Raw genomic sequence first — 21,534 nt, 5'->3', positions numbered from 1 at the left:
CTTGCAGGTACATTTCTTAGGTAATATCACAATAAATGGAGCACTGCTGGGATGAAACAAACATAAATCAAATGCCAGACAAACTCAGAAAGCCCTGACTTCTGCTACACTTTCTTACTCTCACTTTTGTTGGTCTCCAACTGAAGCTACTTTCTCATGGGCACCTTCATGTCTTGAAAAGAAAGCCTATCTGTGTGTGTGTGTAAAATTTATTGACTTTTTGTTTGCCAGGAATGTAGGATTTTGCAGATTTTTACTTCTGAATTGAAGGGCATTTCTCAAGCTCTTGAAGGGACCTCTGCTGTCAGCTGATACAAGTTGCTTGTGATTAGCAAGGAAGGTCATAACCTTAATTATTGCTCTTGTGTCATGGATAAGCCTCAGTGCAGACGCAATTGCTGCTATCATGAATGTTGTGCTCTATTGCCAAGGTAGCTTTCTTTGCAATGTTTTTAAAGGGGAGAGAGAGTATTTTGTCTTCACTTATCATTCAAACCATTCAGAAAATATAAAGAAATCATTTGCTAATGTGAGACTTTGGCTATTCAAACAAAGCATCAATATTTCAGAGCTTTGTTCAGAAATCCACTGAACACAATTATTTTAACTCTGACTCTGCTTCTATTTGCTTATCATATCTCATGTTTGCTTACTCCCTGCTCCTTACTGAACTGCAGCAATATCCCCAGGACTAATACTACCACAGAAATTAGGAACTGCAGGTTGTTTGTAGTGCTTAAATAGAGAAATAGGGCCAAATGTTTCTCTCAGTTTTAATTGTGGAGCCCTGTTGACTTCAGTGGTACACAAGTAACTGTGATCAGAAATTCTGCCATTTGGAGTAACGTAAGGAATGGACAAAAGGCTTTATGGCAACTTCATCACTTTGAAGGAGGTTTAATAGAAATCAAATAAGTAGAAACAAATTATTAAACATCTATGTAAGCTCAGATAGAGTACATTAGTGTAGCTCTATTATCTACAATGTATCTATGAGGATTTACTGCAGCTGAGGATCTGGCTCATGTTAATTATCACAAGTGAGCATATTTGTTATTTTTATGTATTAATACATAGAGAAAGGGTTCTTCAAACATTTTTCGAAGTAGAGAGAAGGTAGGAGTGAAAACCAGTGAACTGAATAAAAGGAATGAAGAACTGGCGGATTTTTAGGTGATTCTCCAGACTTTCTCCCTTCTGCAAAGAGAAGCAAATTAACTGTTTAATAAATGGATTGTATTTCCGGATATGACAGGAGGAGATAGATTCAAATGAAAAGGGTTGTGCCAAAACTGGCTGCTCTTAAGGAAGACTAAGCATCCGATCCAACTACCATGAGTGCTAACGGAAATGAGAAGAGAAATTAGTGAAACCTTAACTGATATTTTACAATTGCCCCTGTGACAGGTTGACTCCTGAGTAAGGGACAGTGGGAAACACAATTCATAAAATCATATCAACCATGTCTTTTATTATAAGGGGGTCATGAGATACAGCAGGCAGTTACTATCCAGCTGGTTTAAAGTTATTTCTTGGGGAAATAGTTTTATGGGATTTAATGAAGTCATGATGTAATACTTTGAAGGGACTAATTTAACTGCAGCTAGCCAAAATGGATTAAGATGAGGGATAGTCCTGCTTAGCTACCATTTGAAAGTCCTGGAAGATATTACTGCCATAGTATCAAAGAAAAACAGAGTGGTCATGCCTACTTTTACCTATTAAGGTGAACTGCTAAGTTTAGGTTCATTGTGCCAGATGACAAAGATTACCTTTTGCTTGTCAACCAAAGGACTTTAGAATGGGTTGCCTAAATATCTTCAAGGCTGTATAATTCTGGGTAAAATTAAGCACTCTCTCTGTTTTCCTCTTTTAAATATGTTGCTCTACCGTAGGCAGGCAGTGTAGTCTAGACACTAGTAGTATAAGCAAGTGACTGTGTAGGCATTCTGGTCAGAAAATGGGGGCGGGGGGAAACTGTAAGGAATTTGTTTTCCATTTTTTGTTAAAATTACATTTTGATGGAAATTTTCTGAGCATTCTAATCCTGGCTGTGCAATTGAATCTTGGTATGGCTTCGAGTAAGTCACTTATTCATCTGCGTCTCAGTTCCCTTTTCTGTAAAAGGATGGTAATAGTTCCTACCTCACAAGGGTGCTGTCGAGGCTGATTAAATGTAATGCAATTTGAAGGTGTATGTAACATTCTATGGGTGTGCTAATTATTATTGATAATTTTTTACTACTACTAATGGACAGGGCCGGCCTTAGGGAAAATGGTGCCATCGGCGAACTTGTATTTTGGCACCCCTGGACCCTGTGGGCACAGCGGCCCCCCATTGCCCCTGGCCCTCATGGGCTCCCCCCTCCTATGCCCTAAGCCCTACGATGTGCCCTTCACCCCTAATCCCTGCACTCCCCTCCGGTGACCCAACTCCTGCATTGTGCTCCCTTCGCCCCTAACCCCTGCACTCCCCCTTCACCCCTTTCACCCTGAACCCCTGCACCTCCTCCTGAGCCCGCAACCCTTTTCCCCTCCTGTGGCCCAACCCCTGCACTGTGCCCCCTTTGCCCCAACCCATGCATCCCCCTCCTGCACCCATATGGGGAAACTGACCTGGATGCATGGAGTAGCTGGCATTGCTGCTCGCTCCCCCCCCCACTCAAGCGCTGATCCTCCGTGCACCCCTGGGGGTGGGGGGCGAGGAGCAAAGTCAGGGCTCCGTGAATCCAGGTCACTTTCTCCATCTGGGCAGGAAAGCAGCAGCTCCTGATGCTCGCCTCACAGCACAGCCCAAGAGGGGGAAGTGATCTGGATGCAGGGAGCCCTGACATCACTCCTCACTCCCCCACTCATAGCCCCTTGGAGGGGTTCGGAAGAGCGTTGAGGGGGGCAAGCAGTATCTGTGCGTCACCACTCACCCTCCCCACCACATGTTCCTCTGCTGGGAGGTTCCTACCCAGTGCTCTCCAGGGAGCAGTTTCTAACACGACAATGGCAGCGCACACCTCTGCGCTGCAGCACAGGACCACCAGGCACCCTAGCGGCCGCCTAGGTGCTCCACCCCTAAGGCCGGCCCTGCTAATGGACATTGGGCCAAAGCTCTAGTCTACGTATTTATGTTTGTGTGGGGCCCAGAGCAGACATGCAAACTAGATTTTTAAAAGGGAATAGTGATTTTGATTGTCCCAGACCCTGAATTTTTTCAGAAAGAACTGCATGCCTCTCCTCTGAAAATCAGGCCCTTTTAAGGTGATTCTAGTTGAGCACCAAAAAACTGAAACACCCCAAATTACCAGTGACTTTTGAAAATATATGTATCCCCTTTAGAGTATCTCTCACTCAGTGCCCTGTTATGTCACTGGTCCAATTTCATCCCCAGTGTAACCCCAATGATTTCAATGCAGTTAGACTAGGGATGAATTTGACCCATGTACCTTCCAGGTTTTTGGTTCACTCACTAGATTACTTCTATAGGATTCTTGATATAAGTATTGGAGCAAGAACTGATTTGGATAAAAGCAGAACAAACACAAATTTAAATACAAAATTCAGATTGAACTTCAACTGCATATTTTCACTGCATAAATATTTTCAATTAACCTTTTAAAAATATATTATTCATTTTTGTGAATCTGCGTACTTCTCAGCAACAGACAAAATCACAACCCCAAGTACTGAAATTCTGAGACGAAGCATCCTCTTGTGAGAATTTCAGGCTAGTTTTGAATCAAAAGGCCAGATTCACCAGTGCACAATCACTGTTTTGTGCTGCTCCAGAGATGCAAAGCAGCTGTAAACCCAGTTTAGCCAGCAAGTTAAACCAGGTTTATGGCTGTTTTGCATTGTACAAAGCAGCCACAGAAACCAGTGAATAAGGTTTGAATAAGAATCCAGAGTTCCGAATATATCTCCAAAATGAACCTCTGGAGGTCTTGGAGCTCCCTGCCATCTAATAAATATTGTATTGCTAGAGAGATCTTATTTGGAAGCATAATACATTAAATAAAACAGAAAAACACAGGCCTCAATTCTCCAGTAAAATCGGACCCCTTTGGGATGCTCAAATGGTACAAAGGAGTCAGATTCTGACTTTTCATTTGCCAGCTCAGAATTTGTCGATCTGTGAGACAATCTCATCTGGTGAAAGACTGGCAAAGCCTGCACACACAGCCTTCTCTACCCCAAGTTAGGGGACACTTCAGGGGTGGAAAGGGGAAGGGCCAGAGCTATGCTAAACTATGTTGCTCTGATCCTCAGCTGATGTGAGTTAAAGCAACTCCTGGGCCACTCTGTCTCCTACTGGAGCCGCACAAACCAGCCCTCAGAATCACCACGCCATATGCATCTCCCTGATGGCTCCCCACTCGCCTGTGCTGAGTGGAGCTTGACCTCAGGAGGGAATTTGCCCCATATAATTTAGCTGTCAGCATACTAGTATCTGGTCTATGACATTCAGAGCACTTTGCACGCCTTGGCCACTGGAAGATTTCTCGTTTCAGTATAGTGTCAGAATCTTAAAACAGATTAAATAAAATTTAACATGCTCTTCTGGGTCCAGCTCTTTACTGGGAGTTCACTGCTAAAACCTCCTCTAGATAATCCAGCTGGGATACGACAGCTGGAAGCAGAATAATCTGTTACCCATCAATATGGGTCAGTCCTAGAACCAATCCTATTCAACTTATTCATAAATGATATGGAGAAAGGGGTAAACAGTGAGGTGGCAAAGTTTGCAGATGATACTAAACTGCTCAAGATAATTAAGATCAAAGCAGACTGTGAAGAACTTCAAAAAGATCTCACAAAACTAAATGATTGGGCAACAAAACAGCAAATGAAATGTAATGTGGATAAACGTAAAGTAATGCACATTGGAAAAAATAATCCCAACTATACATACAATATGATGGGGTCTATTTTAGCTACAACTAATCAGGAGAAAGATCTTGGAGTCATTGTGGATAGTTCTCTGAAGACGTCCACGCAGTGTGCAGCGGCAGTCAAAAAAGCAAACAGGATGTTAGGAATCATTTAAAAAGGGATAGAGAATAAGATGGAGAATATCTTTTTGCCCTTATATAAATCCATGGTACACCCACATCTTGAATACTGCGTACAGATGTGGTCCCCTAATCTTCAAAAAGATATACTGGTGTTAGAAAAGGTTCAGAAAAGGGAAACTAAAATGATTAGGGGTTTGGAACGGGTCCCATATGAGGAGAGATTAAAGAGGCTGGGACTTTTTTCAGCTTGGAAAAGCAGAGACTAAGGAGGGATCTGCTAGAGGTATATAAAATCAAGAGTGGTGTGGAGAAAGTGAATAAGGAAAAGTTATTTACTTGTTCCCATAATGTAAGAACTAGGGGCCACCAAATGAAATGAATGGGCAGCAGGTTTAAAACAAATAAAAGGAAGTTCTTCTTCACTCAGTGCACAGTCAACCTGTGGAACTCCTTGCCTGGGGAGGTTGTGAAGGCTAGGATATAATTGGGTTTAAAAGAGAACTGGATAAATTCATGGAGGTTAAGTCCATTAATGGCTATTAGCCAGGATGGGGAAGGAATGGTGTCCCAAGCCTCTGAGGGTGGAGATGGATGGCAGGAGAGAGATCACTTGATCATTACTCGTTAGGTTCACTCCCTCTGGGGCGCCTGGCATTGGCCACTGTCGGTAGACAGGATACTGGCCTGGATGGACCTTTCGTCTGACCCAGTATGGCCATTCTTATGGAACAAAAAAAAAAAAAATTGAAAGTGATTTCATGTTGCAAAAGTAAATCTATTACTGACACATGTAGCAGCCCTACTCAACTAGCTTCTGGCATGCTCAAGTGTGAAAGATACCATATGCCCATACCAAGTATTACTGCTTTACTGAGGAAAAAGTAGCTCCCAGACTATTTTCTTACTGGCAGTTTTTAATGTTTACAACACACTGAGAGCTATTGTAAAACATCGCTCTGCAAAACAGCATTTGCCTTTAGTCAGTATATCCAGAAACACACACAAAGCTACGGTTCACCAAACACACAGCCACCAAAAGGACGAGAGGGGTGGGGTTTGCTTTGGGGTTTTGTTTTTTTAACTCATACCAGCAACCACGTATGTAAAGCGGATAAATAGGAGCTTTGTTCAGAAAGGATGTTTGTGGTTAGTTGAAAAATTACTGAAAGCAAAAGACATACACAAATAGAAAAACAGCAGCTTCTGTTCTCTCTCTTGCTCACTCCCCCTACCCCTGCACCGAACTTGATGGCAAGATAATATAAATCTTGCCTTTCACACCCCAAACACTGTTACTAACGTCTTTTGCATCAGTGGCCTGTGTGTGGAGAGATTTGTAAAGCTTAATTTCTGGCTCACTAACACTATTGTGTGTTTGCTAAATGATCAAAATACCACAAAACTAGCCACACCTAGTAATTTAATAGTGCCTTAGTGTTTTCTCCTGCTAGTAGTGCTCAGTATAGTTGGAACAGCTCTGGTAATGAACATGAAATAAGAAGCAGAGCAAAAGTGTGCTGATTGCTGGGGATTCAACTCTGGGGTCCAAACAAACGACTGATTATTAAACGGAACTTCCCACTGAATTCTGCTAGGGTTTGACTTAAAAATTGATGGCACGATATGGCCCCTGATTATGAACCTCACCTACAAAGCCCACGTTGCAGACCAAGCTAAATATAAAGAAGGGGGAAAACATGCCACCAACCAAAGAAGTGGGAAATGTGGAGCAGAGCTGTAAAGACAGCAGTTCAGCTGAAATCACAGAATTCTTAGCTCCCATGATGAATGTGAATTCATGTTGCTCTTCGGTGAACGCACAAGCCGGGGCTTGTCTGTCTGAGATATTAAGGGAGACAAGGGGACAGGGGAATGTGTAATGAAGACTAAAATCATACTTTACATACAGTAAGTGCCCTTCGCTCTCCTTTAGCAGTGTAGAGGCTTGAGAGGAAGGGAGGAGAATGTGGACTGAGCCCCAAAAGAGCCACATTTAAGTGCTTTTTTTCCCCTTGAGCATCACAGAGATTGAGAGAAGGAAGCAGAGGGGAGAGCAGATTTAGTTTCAAAGGAGCAATACATATAGTGCTGGTTTCCCCTGTGCAGCTGCGAGACAGAGGGGAAGGGAGGAGAGAGTGGGCGCATGATCTGAACCCCCAAGAAGGGCTTTTAAGTGCTGTTCTTCTTCAGCAACAGGCATAAAATCAGATTTTTCTCGAGTAAAAAAAAAAAGTGCTCTTTAGGGCCCAATCCTGGAAACATTTACATGCATGTTTATCTTGAAATGATCTATGGGACTGCACATGCGATAGGGATAGGATTTGTATAGGAATAAACAGAGAAGGCGTCATTTTGAATGTGAAGTGTTATTTTTCAAATGTTCTCATTTCTTCTAAGAGTTTTAAGTTTAATATTTCCTTTGTCCATGATCAGTATGCCAACAAAAAGATGTTGTGAACCAAGGTCAAATATGAAACAATACAATACGTAAGTGATTTTTTTCTGCAGAGTATTGATTTGTTTTATTATAGCTGACGTTTGACAAAAAAAAGAAAAACACTTTATACACTAATATACACTAATGTAAGACCCCAATCCTACATGCATGTACCCATGTGCTTAACTTTATTACCACGAGTAGTTCTGTTGATTTCAATTTAAGAACATATGTAAATATTTGCAGAATCAGGGCCTTAAACAGCACATTGGGGTGAATCCTCAGCTGGTTTTAAATCAATGTAGCTACCTTAAAGTCTGTGAAGGTAACCCCACTTACACCAACTGAGGATCTGACCCATATCCCATCAATTTTTAAATTCTAGATTGTTTGTTTTTTTTGTTGGGCTAGTTGAAAGATAGAGTTTTGGGGAAAATATTCAAAACAATGTTCATTCCCTAGGTGGCTAATTTTTTACTTATTCAAATATTTTGGGGAAAACTTTTACGAAACATTTAGGTGTCTTCCCTTTTTTCCACTGAGAAAGGGGGCGGGGGGAGAGAAGGGGAAAAAAACAGAAACTAAACCAAAACAAGAACTTTTCTTTTTTGTGTTTCATCAACAACAAAAAATGCAAAAGTGAATTTTTTTCTCAAAAATGTCTTCAAAAATTTCCAACAAGTTCTAGTGTTTTGTGAAATTATATCTTACACCAGCCAACGAAAGCAAAGGACTCTGCTGTGAGCTGAAACAGCAACTTCTCCATGTACCTACATGAGGATCCATTCTGTTACATCACCGCCTTGTTCTTATTCAGGACTGTCTCCCTGATTTTGCCCCACCTTTTATGGTGTTGTTAACTATAATACTGGCCATTAGCAACAGCAGGGCATTTGTGCTGTGTATTGTGCACACTGCTTCACCCCCACAAAATCATGCAAAGACATTTTATTTTCATAGTTTTCTAAAGGATATTAAAAGGAGCTTGGCTCTTTAAAAGGAGTTTATTGCGCTAGATGGAACTTTGGAATCATCCTTAATATAATGTTACCCCTTCTGACCCAAGCAGTTAGCAAATATTCAGGGCCTTGAGGGTTGTTTCCATGAGGAGGAGATGAATTTTCATGAGGAGAAAATGAGTCAGGTCCTTCTTTGGTGCAATCCTGTTTGTTTACAATGAAAATCCACAATGCCCTGCTTCCCTGAGTACAGTAGGAATCAAATAATAGGAGACAGTTTCCTTGCTCAATATTTCAAGTTCCTTGAACTCTGCCCAAAAGCTCTCCTGGTTTTCTCAGGACCATGTTACAAATGCTTTGGGTGTCTGTGGCCTTCTGTAGAGAGACAAGTTGGGGGAGGTAATTCTACCCACATACCTCAGCTTCTGACCAGCCTTGCACATGGCCTGTGTTTTGGGAGGTGGCTCCTACTGTCTCCCTCCAAAAGGAGCTTAACTGCTTCTGGGCCACCCTTCATTCCGGATAAATGGATTACACCCACCAATAAGGTTTCTCTCTCACACACACACACGCCCAGCATAACAACACTTGGAACTGGAAAGTTCTTGGTGTTTGGCAGGAAGTCATGGATGAGCATGTGTAAATGGTATGCAAAGCATGGCACTTTAGACATGTCTAGAGTTAGTACTGTTGCTCTTTAGTAGGCATCATTATCCAATGTAATGTTTCCTAATTATGGTATTGATTTTTTTCTTTCTTTTTAATGCATTCCCCTCCCAATCCACCCTTAGTAAAGACACTGGTGAATACTGCAGCTGAATCGCGAGGGAACCACTCAGAACTATGTATATCGTGCACAGCAAGCAGGTGTTTTATTGTGTATTTCAGTGTTTCTCAACCTTTTTTGTGCTGGCAACCGCCTTTGGACCTAAAAAAAACCCTGTAACCCCTGCTCCGCCCTATTAAGACTTGAAAAGGTAGGGGCTGAAGCCGCCCCCTGAGCCCTGCTGCTCAGGGCTGGGGCTGAAGCTGCTGCCCAAATCCCACAGACCAGAGTAAAAGCCAGAGCCTGTGACCCCCCCCCCCACACACACACACACACCCCATCCTGAAAATCCCCGGCGGGTCACGACCCCCAGGTTGAGAAACACTGGTGTATATGCTTGCTAGTTAGCCAGAAGCAATACTGTTTAAGCAGGATGGGGGGAGAACTGCCCTATTGACTGAAAGAGAGATCATTGTCTACTAACATGGTAACCCACAGCAATAATGCTCCATAATGAAGAGCAAAGGCTCCTCTTATCACTCTGCCCCAGGCCACTGTTTGCCACCTTACAACTCTAAGTGTTTGTCCAGAAGGGAAGTTATACCAATAGAAGCTAAAGTTTGAATTTTAGGCTGTGTCTGCGCTTAAACAGCTCGCACGGTACAAGGACAGCACTGCAGCTGTGCCACTGTAGCACTTCAGCATAGACACCAGCTACAGCAGTGGGAGGGGTTCTTCCGTTGTAGTCAATCCACCTCCCAGAGAGGCGGTAGCTAGGTCGATGGAAGAAATCTTCCATTGACTGTTGCCTAACGCTGTCTACACAGGGGCTTAGATTGACTTAACTACGTAGCTCAGAGGTGTGGATTTTTCAGTATAGCTGGGGGACGGGTACCCAATGGCAGCATGTCCGAGAGCCAGGTATGCTGCTATTTTGGGTTGGTGGGCCTGGGTGAGAGAGCCAATAGGATTGCAGAGTTTGGGGATTGATCGCCTAAGAATCCCCGGCTCTCTAATGCTTTTCTTAGAGGTGCCAAAAGTGCGTATGGAAAAAGGATTGAGCAGCTAAACTGAAACAGCCACAGATATTTTACTTTAAGATGGGACAGAAGTATACGGCCTTATGTGATCCTTTTTCTGCCTCTGGGCCAGGTGCCCAGCTGGTGTAAACGTCAATGCCAATATAGACCCGCTGGGGATCTGGCTCTGACTGTGTACTTATATGGCTGTCTTCACAGTAGTTGCCAAGTACCTTCCAGGCATATAGTTAAAAAACAATAATTCTGTCATGTAGATGTGGCCTTTGTGTGTGAGAGTGATATATTGTGTAAAGTAGGAGCATCAGTGATCATCACAGTGAAACTCCAGGATAGTATACATCTGTCCTGTGCCTGAGTCTGAAGAGAAGATGCTGAAGGAGCACTATGCAGGTTTGCAGTTCAAAGGGTTAATGCCTTAAGGAGAGAGAAAAACACAAAGTAAAGTTAACTGAAAATGCTGTTTGTCCATCCAAGCGCCATCATTCCTCTCTCCTCCAACCCTCACAAATCTGCACTCTCAGCTGTAGAAAGTTTAGAAGTACTCTTCCTAAAAAAACATTACTTGTTAAATCAATCAGTCACATGGTGGCAAATATTTATTTATAATAAATTAGCAGCAAGTCTGGAGCTCATGCTGGAAAATCTACATGGGAGTGGTAGCAAGACAAAGCTTGATTAGCAGCATATCGACGAAGAGGCTGCTGATCAAGCAGCTGTGAAAAGCAGTAGTGCTGCTGAAACCCTAGAGTATATTGTCGCTTCTCTACAGCAGAGTGAGAAAAAGGTCCAAGACAAAGAGAAAACAAGCCTGTAATTATTTGCAGCAAGCCCGACAATCCCTGGCGTGTGCACGACAATGTGTAGTGCACACTCCAGGGCAAACAGTCTGACACTCAGTTGCATAGAAAGCTTAAAGGCTTTTATTGTTGTAGGCCACTGCCAACTTGAATGCATCGAACTTGTCTAAATATTCTCTAACCTGTTCTTTCCCTATTTTGGCTTATGTTCCTTCCCTCATGTTGTTAATATTAATTGTGTTAATTATCTGGTCACAATTTACTTTTTTAGTGAAGACTGAAGCAAAATAGGCATTAAACACCTCAGCTTTCTTGAGGTCATTGGTTATTTGCTCTCCTTTTCCACTAAGGAGAGGACCTACGCTGACCTTCATCTTTCTCTTGCTTCTAACGTATTTAAATAATCTCTTCTTGTTGCCTTTTATGTCCCTTGCTAGGTATAACTCATTTTGTGCATTAGCCTTTCTGGTTGAGTCCCTAGATTCTTGTTGCTAATCTTTTGTCCTCCTCCTTAGTCATTTGACCAGATTTTCAGTTTTTGGAGGATTCAGTTTTTGGATTTTCAAGTCATAAAAGAGCTCCTGATTGAGTTATGTTGGCCTCTTACTGTTCTTCCTGTTTTCACTTTGCATCAGGATACTTTGCTTTTGTGCTTTTGTCTTCTCTCTCTGAGAAACTGCCAGCTCTCCTGAACTCCTTTTTTCCCTTAGATTTTCTTACCTACCAGTTGTCTGGATATGTTAAAGTCTGTTTTTTTGAAGTCCACAGGCCCGCCGACAGCGGGGGGGAAAGGGGACAATTGCCCAGGGGCCTGGAGATTTAAAAGGGCCCGGGGGCCCCCGGCCACCGCCACCAGCAGCAACAGCAGCGCAGCAGGGCTAAGTCAGGCTTCCTGCCCGCCCTCGCTTGTCATGCCGTGCTGCTCCCAGAAGCAGCCGGCACCGTCCCTGGGGGGTCGGGGGGTCTCCGCGTGCTGCCCCCATCCCGAGCACTGACTCTGCAGCTCCCATTGGCTGCGGGGGTGGTGCCTGCAGGCAGCAGAGCACGGAGACCCCCAGGGTCCCCCGCCTAGGAGCCACTGCCAGAGGGGTGTGCCAGTTGCTTTCGGAATTTGGGAGCCGTCCAAGGTAAGCACCAACCCCTTGACCCCCTCCTGCACTCCAACCCCTGCCCCAGTCTACAGCCCGCAGCCTGCACCCAAACTCCCTCCCAGAGCCTGCATCCCGCACCCCTCCTGGGGGAGAGTGAGCGTTGGAGGAAGGGGGGATGGAGTGAACAGCGGGTGGGGCCTTGGAGAAGGGGTGGGACAGGGGCATGGCTTCAGGGAAGGGGCGGGGCAGGAGTGGGGCAAGGGTCTTTGGGTTTGTGCGATTAGACAATTGGCAATCCTACCAGGCGGGCATGTGGAAGCCCTGGCCGTGCTAAAAGAGCATGCCCAGCAGCACAGCCGGAAGCTTGCTGGGCACCAACCAGCACAGCGCAGCACTGCCCAAATGTCAGGCAGACCATGTCCACGCGGGTGCGGCTTGTGTGCGTGGGGGGCCCCATTGCCTGTTCTGCCCTGGGGCCCAGATTTGCTGGCAGCGGGCCTGGAAGTCCACTGTCCTTATTCTGCTGCTCTCATTCCTTCCTTTCCTTAGAATCATGAAATCTATCATTTCATGATCCCTGGCACCCTAATTGCCTTCAGCTTCACAACCAATTCCTCCCTGTTGGTCAGAATCAAGTCTCAAATTGCTGGCCCCTTGGTTACTTCCTCTACCTTCTGAAACAAAAAGTTGTCCCCCACACATTCCAAGAACTAAGTGGACATTTTGTGTTTTGCCATATTACTTTTCCAACAGATGGTTGGGTCGTTCAATTTCCCTTTACTACCAGGTCTTGTGTTTTTGGATATTTCTACTTGTTCTAGAAATGCCTCACCCACTTCTTCCTCCTGAGATAAGAAAAGTGGGATAGAATTGTGAGTGTAGGTACAAGAGCCTAGCTATGAAGGTTGAGGTCAGATCCTGTGAGATCCATTTAATTACTTATGTGTCAGGGTTTGGTGATGGAGGGGGGGAAAAAAGTACACAAAGTAGCAAGGAGTTTTTAGCCTCCTATGAAGGAGTAGGTTTAGTGGTCTAAACACTGTGGACAGAAATATTGTCTCTCTGTAGACATTGCATATCTAGGAACGGTCAGCTCAGCCCTTCAGCATCAAGGTAATAGACACATTGAGTTCCATGAGTCTACTGTGTGGATTTCCCTGACAAAACCTCAAAACCGAAGCTCTGCCCTGACCTGTGTGGTTGTTAAAGAGGCCATGATGTATTTTGTAAAACTAGGGATTTAGCACTGCATACAAATTTCCACTCCGCCCCAGAAGTTACTGGTCTTTAGTGGTGCACTATACATATGATTTGTACAGTGTTTCAGGTTGAAAGAATCTATGTAAATGAAAGCATTATTACAGCAAGTTCTTGAGTGAACAGTGATATATCTGCTTTGCAGAAATCTATCCTGTGAAACTGAGGTAGCTTAATGATAGTGAAAGGTAACGGCTGCTGCTCAGTCAGGAGAATATTACCATTTTCCTTCTACTAATTGGATAAGTGGTGTTCAAACAGGTGTGAAGTAAAACTATGGTCTTTAGAATATAGAAGTTACCAAAAGAGGAAATACGGGTGGCAGATCCGCAGCTGATAGGAATTGTCATAACTCCCTTGTGAGTTCAGCTGATGAACTATCCTGAGGTGTACATTATCTGGGTACTTGATCAGTGGCTGATGAGTTTGGGAGGCTTTAGATAAGGTCAGAAACAAGTCAAGTAATTCCAGGTCATGAGGTTTACAAGCTCCACTGGCAATTTGTTTCTTTCTTTCCTTCTTTAAAAACAAAGCAAACACTAACGGCAAGAAAATTGGGCCTTAACCCTAACACTTTATATTTTCATTGCTTTTGCAGAGAAAACCATATTTCTTTTGTCTTTTTACCCAAGTTCCCTTAGATGATAGAGCTCATTAGGGAAGAGATTTATCAAGGAGTTTGAGAGCAGAGGACTTACAGTACCGGTAAACTTTAGAGACAGCCTTGTAAATATCACTTTTAAAGCTTTTTATACATGTTTCAGAAAGAGCTGAAAGTGTGAGGATTTCCTGTTTTTCTGCCCTGTGTCACAGACACGATGTTGCATGTCTCAAACTCGGAGACAGACTGAAAGGTCTGCCAGCTCTGCTGGGAAGTCAGAAACAAAATATGTGGCTTCTGCGTTAAGGGGGAAACCTGCAGAAATATTAAACTATGTCAGGACTAGTTCAGATGAGCAATCTTAATTATCCCACCCTTTAGACATAATGGGCCAAATTCTGCTCTAATTTACACCGGTGAAACTCCATTGGGCCTGATTTTGCTTTCAGTTACACCAGTGCAAATCTGGAGTAGCCCAATATGTTTGGATTACAATAGTACCTAGAAGCCCTTTTCAAGATCAAGACATGATTCTTCTATGTCCTGTATAAACACATGGTAAGACAAGGTCTCTGCCCTTAAGAGTTTACAGCCAAATTAATACCCAGACCACATAAGATTACTAAAGATTAATGTAAAATAAGCTATATACATGCACAGGAAATTAAATGGATCCTATTAAACTAAACTATACTCAAAAACAGATTAAGACTCTCAAGATTGTATCTAATACATCACATTCTCTATTGTATTTCACTCCTTAACAGCATGGTTTTTTATAGACCCAATTCTCAGAATTGTAAATTATCTTTACATCCTCTTTTAGGAACTTTTACACTCCCAGAGTGATGTAAAGGAGCCTCCACATAACTGTGAATCTATTCCATTCTGTGTTTTTCCTACCGTTCAGTCAAAATGCATGAGACTTTTACTTCAGAGATATCAGGTGTAAAGTACTTCCCAAGTGATTCATAGAAATATTCCTTTGGACCAGGCCCTATATGTCTTTCAACAACAGAAAAGACCCCAAAGAACAAGGTATGTGTAACAGCTTAACCAGCATGAATTTAATACATTTTATTTTACCAAGTCTGAAGAACCCTATAAACTTTTTGAACCTCACAATCCTGTTATATACATGATCGTGTGAAGTCCCCATCAGTACAGTGTTCATGTTTTTAGAGAAAAAGAACGTTTCTGCTTTCTGAAAATTGAGTGTTTACAGGAGTTTTGTGGGATGAACCTAAGCAGGAGTATTTTAAAGTGTTGAGCAGCCTCCTGGCAGATACAGCATCAAGTCTCATTCCTGTCCAGATAGAAACTGATGTGCAACATGTAGCCAGATTCCCTATACATGATGTGTGTAGGAACATGAAAGCCTAGACAGATGAATGTAACTAGCCTCAGGTAAAGCCAAGGCAGGCTCATCAATACATCATTAAGAGGCAGATCAGAGATTATAAACCGTGCTCGGTTTTTTTCTATAGGAATTTAGCTAAAGGTCTTTAAAAAAAAATAATGTAAAATATCCCTTCCTTGCTGGGAGCTAGGATAAAATGTTTCCCCCTCAGTATTGTGGCTAACACGATGAACCTTTCCTTTACCTTGTCGATTTTGACATACTAAATATCATTATCTTTCTTTACTTATCAATCAGAATTTTCATAAGAAGCTATATTTTTTAAGATGATAAGTGAAAAGAACTCTCCTTGTGATCACGATCATAATCCTTGGACAAAAATATAGCAATGCGGCTTTGCTTTGCTTTTCCCCCATCTCCATTTTCTTCCATTTCTCATGTCCTGAGTATGTATTGAGGTATTACAATCATCAAGAGTGTTCTGGATTCCATTACAATGAAACCATGAATAATAGATCATTGATCCATGCTTTTATTTAGTCTCAATCAGTGGAAAATAAAAGCACAGTTACCGTGTCAAGCTGCTCTATTGGCACAATCTGCTAGAGATGTGAATCTAGGGAGGGCTGGTGCAGTTTGCTGCTGGGGCTGTTAAGCCAGGCATGGTATCATGGTCCACACTGTAGAATTTTCCTGTTTTATTTGGAAAGCAGCTACTGAAAAGTCAATTGGCATCATTCTGACTAAGCCCTCCATATCAGGGCTGCTGGAGGTAAGTCAATGTGGGGATATGCACATTCTGGGCATCCATATTGGACACAAATAAGGACTTCATTTTCTAGTACTGTCAGTTGAGGGTAACAAACTATGTCATTGGATATCTTAGCCATTTTACTTTCTCAAATTCAGTATCGTACTCATCAATGTATTGTATTACCCTGATTAATCTTTTGAGAGGCCCTGGGCATATGGAGGCTATGTAGTCAAGTGGCACTTGCATGCACTTCGATAGATAAATTCTATGCCTACAGCTTTTGTGTCTTTTTCACAATATAAAGGATCCACTTTAAATAACAGTGATGGAGACAAGGCTAGATTTGTGGTGCAGAAGAGAAGGGTACAACAAGGCACTTAAAGGTGACAAATGTAGAAACATCGTTTTACTTCCTCCTCTTGAAGTGGGCATGAAAGTCCACTCACATTAATGGGATCTGAGTATAAAAAAAAACTAAGGAAGAATACATGCAGAATAAAACATATTTGTTAGAGGATATTTATGTTTCTTTCAATTGTTTTCACCACAAAAATCAAGAATCATTTTTGTTTTTATATAGACAAAAACATAAGGCACAAAACTCAATAGTTGTTCTTACAATCTTGGCAATACAAATGTGATAGATGAAATGTCTGAATTCCAAACAGAGACAGGCTTGCCAGATTTCTCCCTCCCAAGGATGCTGGACTGACTCCATCTTCTAGCACTGGAGATTCAAAGTAGCTCTTTCTTAATTTTAACTGCTGTTTGTGAGAGTCTTGTGGTTTGTCATCAGCTTACACACACCCAAACTAAAAGATTGCTCCATTCATTTTTTTCTGAACTTGCAACATTGTTCTACCCATGGCTGGAAGTCAGTTCAGTGAGCAACTGTTCACTGTCAGTTCCAAAGTGTGTGTTCAGTTGCTTCATTCTTTTAGAGAAAAATAATTGATTTACTGCTTGTGGAGACAACAATCTATTTTTCATTTTAGCATGGGTTTGCTGGCTGAGGCATTTATCGTTTTTCTCACTTGTCTGACCCAACAGTCAGCTTGACCTAACTGTAATCCATATTCCCTGCTGCAGATAAAACACTGTTTTGATGAAATTATTAACAGTCTATATGAAAAAAATCACCTGGTATTTTGTGCTTGTTTACAGACCGCAAATACTATGCATCTGCTTTGCAACTCTGAGTCTTTGAAATTTGCCATCATTCCACATGATTAAGAGTCGCTTTCCTACTTTGGGGACAAATGTTGTAATAAAATGTATGAAGTAATAATGTTAAAAACAAAGGCTCTTATTTCCAAGTATCTGAGTCAAGCTGAATAAAGGATGCACAAGCTATGCTGAGGTGGGGGGCAGAGCGGGGTTAAGACCAGCAGTGACATAGGCTTTTGTTCGTTCTTCAGATCTGTGAAACCCACAACAGGCAAACTCTGATTTAGAGCCAGATTTTCAAAATAGGTTATTCCCCACTTAAGTGACCAGATTTTCAGTAGAAGTTTGCATGTTCGGCATGGAACTCTTCTGAAAATCTGGCCATAAGTGTCATGCTGGCGGAAAGCTGGCTCTTATTTCAATGCCTGACTGAGAAAGGAACTCTTTTGAGAATCTGCTCCCAAGTGTGAGCACTGAGCACTTGAAAAATCTGCCCCTGAGCAATTTGGAGAATCCGGCCTTTAAATCTGATTGCATACGTTGGCCATTTCCTTATTGTAGGCGGGGCTGGTGGCACTGCCTCTTAAGATTGCCTGATATTTCCTATTCTAAGACTCTGTTTTCAATTGCTCATCGCTTTGCCACATGTTATCCATTTGGGCTGAAATTTGCCATGCTGGGCATCAGGCTGAATTGATTGGTTTATTTGCAAGTTCAGAGCAAACAGTTGAGCTGTTTCTGAGACTGAGGCAAGGGGAAAATATGTTGTGCCCAGGTTAAAAAAAAAAATCTACTGATCCTGTCTTTGAAAAGCTCTCGCGCCATGCCTGCTTTGGAGCAAGGGCTTGAAATTTGGCAAAGGGATGGCCCTTAGTGTCAGGAATGCGCCTTTGTGACCCCAAATTTGGCCAAATTTGCAAGGCTTTGAAAAATCATAGATTGAACATACTCAGGAGAGACTTTAGCAGGTAAATTCGCCAAAGATTCAGTCATCACTGAGCATGCTCCAACTTGGAGCTGAGAAGGACTTTCCCTGCAATTGCAGCTCTGGGTTACTGTCCAGGCACCTGAAATGAGAGCTGAGAAATTGTCTCTTCTTTGCTTTCACTGCCACCAGGCAGTATGGAGGAGGAAGCTGCCTGATTTGAATGCAGAGAGGACAAGAGGTGATGGCAGTGGAGAATAGACTGGGACAAGGACCTTGGGAGTGGAGACTGGGACAAAAGGCTGGCAGGGGAAGGGAGAGAAAGTGGGACTAGCTGGGCAAGGAGACTGGGAGGGAGTCAGGGAGAGAAACAAGGGGGAATTGGGAGCCAGTAGGTGGGGAGAGGGAAGAGTGAGATAAGATGACAAGCTGGAGAGACACGGGATCAGAACAGGGAAGGAGACAGGGATTGAAAACCAGTGGGGTGAGGGGAAGAAGGTGAGAGGGGATGGGAGATAGATCTGGCAAGGAGCTGGGTTGTGGGATGGACGAGAACTGGGCCGGGCTAGGTGATGAGACTAGGAGAAGGAGCTGGGGGAGAAGGGGCACGGAGATTGGGACTGGGAGCCAGTGGGAATAGAACACGTGAGAGGAGGAGACTGGAGCCCAGGGTAGGGGAGACAGAGAGATCTCAGATGAGGGGCTGAGAGAGGGTAAACAGAGACTGGCTGTCTAAGGAGACTGGGAGTGTGTTTGGGAGACTGGACCTAGGACAGAGAGTCCAGGGGGGTGAGATTAGGACATGCTGGGCAAGGAGACTTGAACTGTGATGAAAAGCCCGAGGAGTGGAGACTGGGACTGGCTAGATGAAAAAAAGGACTGGGATGAGAAGCTAAGCATAGGGAAGAGATAGGATGTGGACAGGGACAGGTTGGAGGGGACAGAGCAGAAAGGGACATGCTGGATAGAGAAGAGGGGAAAAGTCTGTGCCCACTAGACACGCTCCCTTCCAGAGCGTAGAAAAGAACCCAAGATTCTCGAGTTTCAAATTCCTCTGCTGTCAGCAAATATCTGCAAAACCCACTGGCAAGGAGTGTGTGTGTATGTGATTCCACTTGTAGTGCTGGACGACATAGACGACAACAGCCTACTATTGCTATCAGTTATTACATTGTCAAGTGGTAGGGGGTTTGTGCTGTGTCTCTAAAGGTTCCAACCCTGCTGATGAACTGTGTGTGTCAAGATGAGACCTCATAATGGAAATTGTTTTTTCAGTTTGCTTTTTTAGAAACCTAGGAAATTACACACACAAAATATTGGTGTAACGCCAGTGACTTCAATAGTTACACTAGCCTACAACTGGTGTAAAGGAGAGGAGCTCTTCTTCAAATCCAAACTTCCCTTACATTTGGATGTGTAAAGGGGAGCATTCCATTCTGGTTTATTTTAAAGATAGGCCTCAGGCCTGAAGTTTGGAAGTGGAGTTTGCATCCCCAGTGTTTTGATATGCAGGCCCATCGCGATTATAATTATTTTCTACTTGAAGTTTCCTTTCCTCACCTTGCTTTTGGCACTAACAGCAAAGCAAGTCAGTTACACCCCGACATGGGGATGATACTGCTGTTCATTAACCTTGTTCAAAAGCTGTATGCATTTGTTACTTACCATGAAGCTTTGCAGAATTGCAGTGAGACCTCTCTAGTGGCTGTAGTTATGTAAATACCCTAGCCCTAGGGAATAAAATGCCCGATGCCTACTGACGCTCTCATACTAGCAACTACACCTCTGTTGTGCGTAAGCGTTCCAACTTTAATATAATAAAGTGTCTGACAAACAATGTTTTGTGATACTTAGGTTACTACTGTCCTCATCAGCCTTATAAATCAGCCATCAGATTTGGGGTGTAACACTCCTAAATTGGGTGGGGGCAGGGAGAAGGGAATGTTGTGTTTAAATTATAGAGTCAAATTCACCATTGACATAAGCAGGCAGAACTCCATCAACTTCAGAAAAGCTACACTCATTTGTGTCAGGCTGACCACTTATTTTCATTTATAGGATTAAAAAGTATGGAGTGGGTAGGGTGGGGTTATTTACGTGTTTTGATAGCCACCATTGAAAAAAAATTGACTAAACATTTTTCCATAAGAAAGGTTTCTCGGGTCCAGGATGGAATTTCAACAAAGAGCGATCCCAGAATACCCAATAGCTTGGTGGTTAGGGCACTCACCTGGGATTTGGGAGCCTGCCTGATCTGGAGCAGGGACTTGCATCCAGGTCTCCCACATGAGTGCCCTAACCACTGGGCTATTGGCTATCGGCTCTCCCTCTTTAATATTTTTTCCAAAAAATATTAAAGGTATCATCAGAACGGAAACAAATCTCAAAACCTCAATTTTTCATGAAATGGAATTGTTGTTTTGTGGCCAGCCCCACCATTGCCCTCCACAGGGAATAAGTTGGGTTGTTGTTTTTTTTTAAATATCAGAATTTTGTGGCTTGGTTTTAACTTAATTTGGACTCATAAAGTAGAAACCAGGATTTGTTTCAGGCCTATCTCTGAAAGCAGATCCCTTACTCAGAAACAAACATTTTCTATCATAGTTTTCCCCCTCAGTTCATCATAAATGTTACTGGAAAACACAGAAATGCTTACATTACAAAGGGGAATCATCTAGATCATTAGGGCCCTATCTGGATGTACAGAATGTGTGTATTTTTCAATTATGTTGGCTCATTTGAGTTAGCATAACATGACTGAAAACCCCTGTTAATATGTAAACTAATATGTTTGCAGATGTCTACCAGCCATGTTGTAACTCAGGGGGTAGCCTCTTTGCTTATCAAGACCTACCTACTATAGCCCAATACGAGCTACTGCTACTTCAGTTCTTGAATGTTTAGGCTAGCATTTTTATTTATCCAAAATCTGAAATGGAAAAATACCCTAATTTTGACACAAGGACACACTTCCCCTTCCTCTAGCTAAACCATCACCTGAGGATTCTGATAACTGTTCTTTTAGGGAGTAAGGGTCCATGTGGCATGTGTGAATCTGGAAAGATTAAGTTCTCCACTGTCTAAATTAAGTTTAAAGGTATGACAGGACATTGGGATACGCCAATACCTTACCATATTTTGTTGCTCTTGTGGCGTATGAGGTCAAAGAAGGAAACCACTCTATGTGTGGTGTACCAAATGTTATCTCCACTCTGCCTTACAGTGCTTCTCTTACAGATTGGCTCCAATACAAACATGTTTTTGAGGAAAATATATTAAGAAGTATATTGGGAGATTTTCTTCAGAAGTCAAGCTACAGTATCGTGTCTAATATCCCTTTTGGCAATCACTGGCATTTCTAAAAAAAGGAGTAC

This window comes from Chelonia mydas, chromosome 1, assembly GCF_015237465.2.
Source record: "Chelonia mydas isolate rCheMyd1 chromosome 1, rCheMyd1.pri.v2, whole genome shotgun sequence".
Lineage (NCBI taxonomy): Eukaryota > Metazoa > Chordata > Testudines > Cheloniidae > Chelonia > Chelonia mydas.
The sequence above is the reverse complement of the archived record's forward strand: the minus strand, read 5'-3'. Positions refer to the sequence as shown.